The sequence below is a fragment of the Mytilus edulis genome, chromosome 9 (genome assembly GCF_963676685.1).
Source record: "Mytilus edulis chromosome 9, xbMytEdul2.2, whole genome shotgun sequence".
Taxonomy (NCBI): domain Eukaryota; kingdom Metazoa; phylum Mollusca; class Bivalvia; order Mytilida; family Mytilidae; genus Mytilus; species Mytilus edulis.
The window spans coordinates 81,551,992-81,559,647 of NC_092352.1; positions in this window are offsets into that span (position 1 = coordinate 81,551,992).

Genomic DNA, 7,656 nt, shown 5'->3' on the forward strand with positions numbered 1-7,656 from the left:
GGCTTCTTTGTTGTGTTATCGTTTCGTTACAAAAGAAAACAATATAGACGTGTTACTAAAGTATTTGGATATGAGAGATGACATTACAAATATCTCTTTAGATGTGTCATGTCTCAATATCAGTTTAAAAATCATTTTTCTGGAAAGAAGGGCAACATAGAATATTGGCAATAGCGACAACAAAAATCATGACTAAAATTGGGATAACTACAATGAACTGAACTTTGACCATATTAAACATTATCAAAGAAAAGATTGTCGCCTAATTCTATTAATGTAAAACACTTGTCCAAATTTGAGGTGTAAATTTAATAGCTTCGCAATTAGAATGACACATGATACAGACAAATGGTGATTGTGACCCTTTTCGGCAATGTTATCTTTCGTTCTATACATGTATAATCCATCTGCATGTGTTTGCACATGGCCGAAGTCAGGAACATTTTTGGTTCAAAAGTGTTTTCCGTATTTTTTTTTGTCATATAGATTAGGTAGATACCATTCGATTCTGTTGGGATGAGAGAGGAGGCTTGGATAAATTAAGAAAAAAGGCACAACATGAGTTTTGAATTAAAAAAGGAAGGATGAGTAACTTCGCCAAAAAAACAAAAAGCAGGAAGACAATTTATTTAAAAAAAAGGCCAGGATTAAGTAATAATAAAGGTAAGACCGAATAGAGTAGACAACAAAAAGGCAGGACAACGATTACAACTACAATAAATCCAAGACAAATTACAGAGCGACCACTGTATAAATGTTGTTTCTTTCTGTTATTCTGTACATATTTTGAAGTATATATATATATATATCGTTTTTGCTAGCCGCTATCTGATGAACACTGACTGGAATGTGTTCTTATCGTACGTTGTAAAAACTATTAGTTGATAGTTGTCAGCCTATGTTATAGGGTACCCTATAATGGATTATCAAGATGAGAACAGTATCTCTGGCATAAAAAAATGTTGACTTGAAGATGTTAGGAAATTTATCACATGAATATATAGGACAGTGTTGCAAAGGACACATAGTACATACATGTCGGACATATATGACGCAATATAATATAGTACACATATTTGAGATTAAGACATCGGTGTGAGTGTTAAATCATATCGGATGCATACATATATTAATAAAATATTAAGCCTCTTCTGTTGATATAATGAATATTGTCGATAGAAGACGGTCTCGTACCTGAACAAGGATAGGAATTGAACATAAGGCAATCTTTGTGAAATACCAATGAGTTGATCACAGGACATGTTTAGGGCTTGTAAAACCGTTTCCTTTTTTCAGCCAGCTATATGTGAATGATTGTGTATATGTTCGACTTTCTGTCCCGTTAAACTGTTCCTAATATCGATAAACTCGAATTACATCATCGGCATTTTTTTCTGCAAATTAAATTTCAAGAGTTGTCAGTTTACTGAACAGGAATATTTCATGACTCTACCATTAATACTACATATATCATATTTGATAATATTGAACCACCTACGGTTCGAATACATACAAATCAAACGGTAGAAGTGTTATTCTGACAACACATCTGACATTAGTACAAAACATAAAGCACCTTAGGTAAAAAGATAACAACAAATTACTAATTGATTTCGTTAGGTGCTCCTTTTTGAATGTACCTTCATTAAGAAAACTCAATGGTAAAAGTAAGACAGTGAATACTACTGATTTTAAATATGACCAAGTTAATTGTTTTGCTAAATAAGAGATGCTATATTGTTGTCCTTACGTAAAAGCTGTCCAATATATAAGAGTTTTAAGGAGGTAGGGGTTGAACTTCTTTTTATGAATTAAGTTCAGCTTTTTTCAAAAATGACAATACTATTTGCATTGTAAGTCTACAATGTGATGTATTTCACTGTTATTATTTCTAGAGAGGAAATTCAGTAATGTGGTTTTTAATGTGGAAATTGGATAGTGACGATTAATATCGACATCGTTAAGATTAACTTGATTTATATAGATGTTTGCAGGAAATAACACAGCTTTGTTAGAGGAATTCAAGGTAGTGTATAATGCTTTTTATTCAATTAAGTACCATTAACATAATGGAATATATATTTAGGTTAGTGCGTAGGTTTTCTCCTTATACATGTACATGTTTAAGATACATGAAAGTAGTATGAACATATGTAATCTATTGGTAAGTACGCAGATTGATATATATATATATTTATATATCGTGCATCATTTCGGAAAAACGCAATTCAATCTCAAAAGTATCGAAGGTTATACATTTGTAATATAAAACCATTCTATAAAACGCATGAAAAACTTCATTTAACTGATAAGATGTATTAATCAAAATGCTGTTCCCTTTTATCAATGAACATAATTTGTCCAAGCCATCATTGGCATGAACAATCTTTTAACTGTTCAAACATCGAAAATGTAAAAATAAGTTGAAGATATAAGAAGATGTGGTAAGAGTGCCCATGAGACAACTTTATTTTTGGTACAGAAAGTAACACGAAAGGAAACATTTTTTTATAATCTTATTATTTTGTTGAGTACAGCTAAATAAGAACTATTTTTATCAAAGATGTTTGTCTCAACTCATGTAAATAAATGTACTCATGGTTAAAAAAATCTGTAAAATTTTGTAAATAGTTTTACATTGTTTTACAAAAATGATTAATAATATCAATGATATCTCATGTCGACACAGAAGTGTTGACTACGGGATATGCCGCCTGTGTGTATATTTTATAACAAATGACATAAAGCAGCGAAAGGAAAATAGGTAAACTTTTTTATACATCACATATAACAAAAAATCCAAACAAACAATTTTCGCTGAAATAGTATACGTTATTGTTTAATGACCACCTGAAGCTTGGAATTGGGTGAAGGATTTCCATTTAGGTAACAATTTGTAAAACGTTATTGGTCAAAATAAAGGCCTTCAACTCGGAATCTTGGCTCACAACTACATATAAGCTAGAAACGGCCTAACGAATAGTGTTAAACCGTCAAAACAGGAAAACTAACGGATAAATCTTTATTAAAACGAGACACACCTATGAACCACGTGAAAAAAACGACAACCACTGTACAACAATGTCCTGACTTAGGACAGATGCAAACAAATGCAGCGTTTCTATACTTTTTAACACGGGCCAACCTTAATCCTAGTAGTGTAACATTACAAGATCGAAAGACAAACTAATAGAAATTGAGATGGCTTCACTTAACAAAAGACGAATAAACAAAAAACTTACACTGAACGAATATATTCGATATATGACACAATGTAGATTCAATGATAATTAAAACAGGGGTAGATTTAAAACAGTATACAAAAAAGTATCAACTTCAACGAAATGGCGTTAAATAAAATAACTTTCCTCGTAAATAATATAAATTTATTTTGAGGAGTACATTGAGCTCGAGACTGGCACTATATTCTACAAAAAAAAATGTTGTTCAATGTACGTGAACAGTAGAGATAATTCATCGTGATACAAAAGTGGTAACCCCCCAACCCCCCAAGTATTACGTCAATCGTTTAAGTGTCGCAAACTATGTGGTCAAGTTGAGCTGATCCCCTTATAGCAATAAGGAATAAGTTGTTTTTGGAAGATTCTTATATATTCTAAATGAAAGTATTCACAGAAATAGACTTGTGACGCATAATTATGTTTCTAGGAGGAATACTGTAAGACAAACACACAGATTATTTACTTCATTCTTACTACAACTAAAAAATATGTGTAATAAAGTTAAAATTACAAAAAGGCTGTCAAAACCTCAATAACATTTTACGATTTTGAAATGAGATTATACGCATCGATGACAGCTTTTCAAAAGATGACAAATATATGTTCATGGTATATCTCGATATGATTAAGAACAAAATTTTATAAGTTCTGGACCGAAAATCCAGGAAATTGGTTATTGACATGGAAAATCTACACGGATAATATAGTCTTGAATTATATCAGAAAGTAACACGAAAGGAAACATTTTTTTTTCATAATCTTATAACTTTGTTGAGTGCAGCTAAATAAGAACTATTTTTATCAAAGATGTTTGTCTCAACTCTTGTATATAAATGTACTCATGGTTAAAAACATCTTTAAAGTTTTGTAAATAGTGTTAAAAAAATGATTAATAATATCAATGATATCTCATGTCGACACAGAAGTGTTGACTACGGGATATGCCGCCTGTGTGTATATTTTATAACAAATGACATAATGCAGCGAAAAGAAAATAGGTAAACGTTTTTATACATCACATATAACAAAAAATCAAAACAAACAATTTTCGATGAAATAGTATACGATATTGTTTAATGACCAGCTGAAGCTTGGAATTTGGTGAAGGATTGATTCGCTGTGGTGAAGACATATTGGTACCGTTTTCAGCACTTTTGTCAAATTGTTGCTTCTTATCTCTCAATTCTAAACAAACGACATGAATCGTAATTCTTCAGATAACAATGAGGGGTTTATATATCAATTACTTAGCAGTCTGGTTACTCAAGAAGGCATATTCGAAGGGAAATAAAAAAAGATAAATGTCGATAAAATATCTAAATTAATAAAGGCAACAGTAGTATACCGCTGTTAGACATTCATAAATCGATTGAGAAAAAAAAACAAATTTTGGTTACAAACGTAAACTGAGGAAAACACATCAAAAATACGAGGAGTTTAAAGAAATAACAGAAACACTGAAATGCAACACACACAGAAACGAACTATAATAAACTTATTGTTCCAATATTTTTTTTGGTCTTTATTAATGTCATTAGATACTGTTCATATCATATAGTTTTGCGTTCCATCATACGTATTATATGTCAGTTCTGTACTTAAACTAAACAAGTTAAAAGAATAATTACAGGAACATCGAGATGGTTTTCTTTATGAAAATGAATTGGCTTTTAACTTATTAGTTTTCTCTATGGATTAATGATATAAAAAAACGAACGATAAAAAGTAGGTTTGTATTTAATTTACTATCTGCTATATATCAAATTGACAGAATAATTGTTGAGTTAGTAGTTTTTGTCTAGATTAAGAAGACACACAACATACATTGTATTTTATTGAACAATAGTTTTGTTGAGATATAACTTGTCCTGCCAAAAATAATATTAAGAAGCTTTGTGATATATATAGACTGGTATTTTATAACCCTATGAATCAATCCGATAACGTTTACTAATAAAAAAAATACTCGATGTGATGCAATGAACATGATAAAGAAGATTAAAGTACAACACATTTACATAATTTTGGGAAAATAAATAAAAAACTGTGATAAATAATATTACACGATTATCTATTTTAGTTACAGTCTTGAGATTATATCAATTTATATTGAGGTGGCCACAGACTGAATGTGATTACATGTATCAATCCAAACAATTTACCTGTGTCTGTTTCCTACCTTTAACATTATAAATCAACAATGAACATGTTTTACAATGCTAAACATAATTACAGTTATTAAATATTATTCTGCTTAATTGGTTCAATTGAACAATTTGTTTCTAGCTATCCTAAGGATAATCAAAATAATCAGATCTGATCTTTTGCGATGTATTAAAATAAAGTATTTACTTAAAATTAAGACTTCACGGTTGATTGAAAAAGTGAAAGCTCATTTAACTTGACGTAGTCGAACTTTAAAATTGGTCACCCACTGGAACAAATGGAAAACAATAGGTATTGTCGGGAGTACAGATATTTCAGTCAAATGTGGTAGGTTAACATGGTTAATATAAATCCATCCAAGTCATAATGCATATAAAATCAACAATTATAGGTCAAAGTAGACATACCAAACAGAAGCTATAAAAAGTCCAAAACTGATTTATGAACCTGGATTAACTTCTTGAAAAAACACGTACCTGTAAGTTGTCTTTTCATGTTCCGTAATTTGATAATAAAACTAGACACAAAAAAATACATCATTATATATAAAATTACTCCCATCAAGGCTATATTTTTTTGGAAATACACACAAAATAAAAATATTGTCAGTCACACATTGTTAATTGGTAAGCGTTTTTGAAAGAAATTGTTTTTCTACCATTTTGTTTTGTTTGATTAAATAGTAAAATTGCTAGTTGTGACCCTTAAACATTTTTGGTCCAGCACTCTATGTGAAAATAGATAAATATGCGACATAAACTATGTACTATATAAATATGTTAACAATATGTATTAATACGTTACAATAGATTCAAATTTAAAATATCTATCAATTATTAGCTGTTGCAAATGAGAGTTGTTATAAACACGATACCTACATTGAAACATTCTAGCAATAATGTCTTTAAAAGTAATAACTGGATAGTAACACGGCAAACCTGTTGTCTCTACAAAACCTAGTCATTTATTTTATTTGCTATTGTAAGATATACATGTACATGTAGCATAATCATAAATATACTCGCTTATGATGTTTTAAGACAAGAATGCCAATTTGTCAATTCATTCTCATTATATAATTTATAAGATATCATTTTGATGTAAATTAACAAAAAAACATGTGCAAATATTAAGTTTGATTTGGTAATAACTTCCCATGTATCAATTTCAGGTTTTTAAAATTGACAAGTACATTAAGCCTACAGTAGCAAATTAAAGTTATTCTATACGTTATAGAGAGGAAATCAGTCAGCGTGGTATTTACTTATAGGGATAGGTTAGTAACGTCGAATTTGTAAAGATTTGTATAAACATTAACATGAAAGGACACAATATGTTTCCAGTTGTGAAAGGCAATCTTTTATTCCTGATTTCAAATTAAGTCTTGCTAAAATAATGAATTATTTCTATAATTATATCTCAATTAATTACATGACTTCGTCAATTTCATTACACTATACTATGTCCAAATGTTATATATCTTCATGGATAACTAAAAGTAATTTAACAAACATTGAGTATAATCATTTCATAATAAAGTACCAACATTTTAGCACCATTGATCACATCTCGTCTAATCTAATTCGTGCATCTATGATGCCTGTGATTAGGCCATAATATCCATTGTGTTTGTCAGTTGTCTGCTTGCCGAATTTAATCGATTAACTTTGTACATCTCTTATAAATCAAAAACTATAGGGAGAATATGGGTTGTAATATCGATCGAAATGCAATATTTTCATCGGAAATATTCCTCTTCAAGAATTAAGTATTAAAAAAAATAGTAACAATATTGCCAAATATCTATTTTGTATTTTATAGAACATTATTTGTAAACATATTTGTTAATAAAATGAGGTTCGGTTTTATGCATCACATATATATAGATTCTACCACTGCATCGGATGTGATACGATATTTATCCACTCGAGACAGTTAAATTTTCAAATTTAAAACGCGAGGCTCGCCGAACGTTTTAAATATTTAAAATTTAACTGTCGAGAGTGGATAAATATCGTATTACACGAGATTTGGTGGTAGCATTTGTTTATCTAATGATTTTCAAACACTATGCAGGCAAACGTATTCCTTCTTTTCGAATGATCTGCAAAAAGATGTGTTCTCTCTATGTGACGTCATAAGGCATGGTCGCCTTTTTTCATGCCGTCACAATAGGAAATTCAGAGGAAAGCAAGAAAATTCGGCGTCATAATCGGATTTTAACCAATGAAGAACTGAGATCAAACGA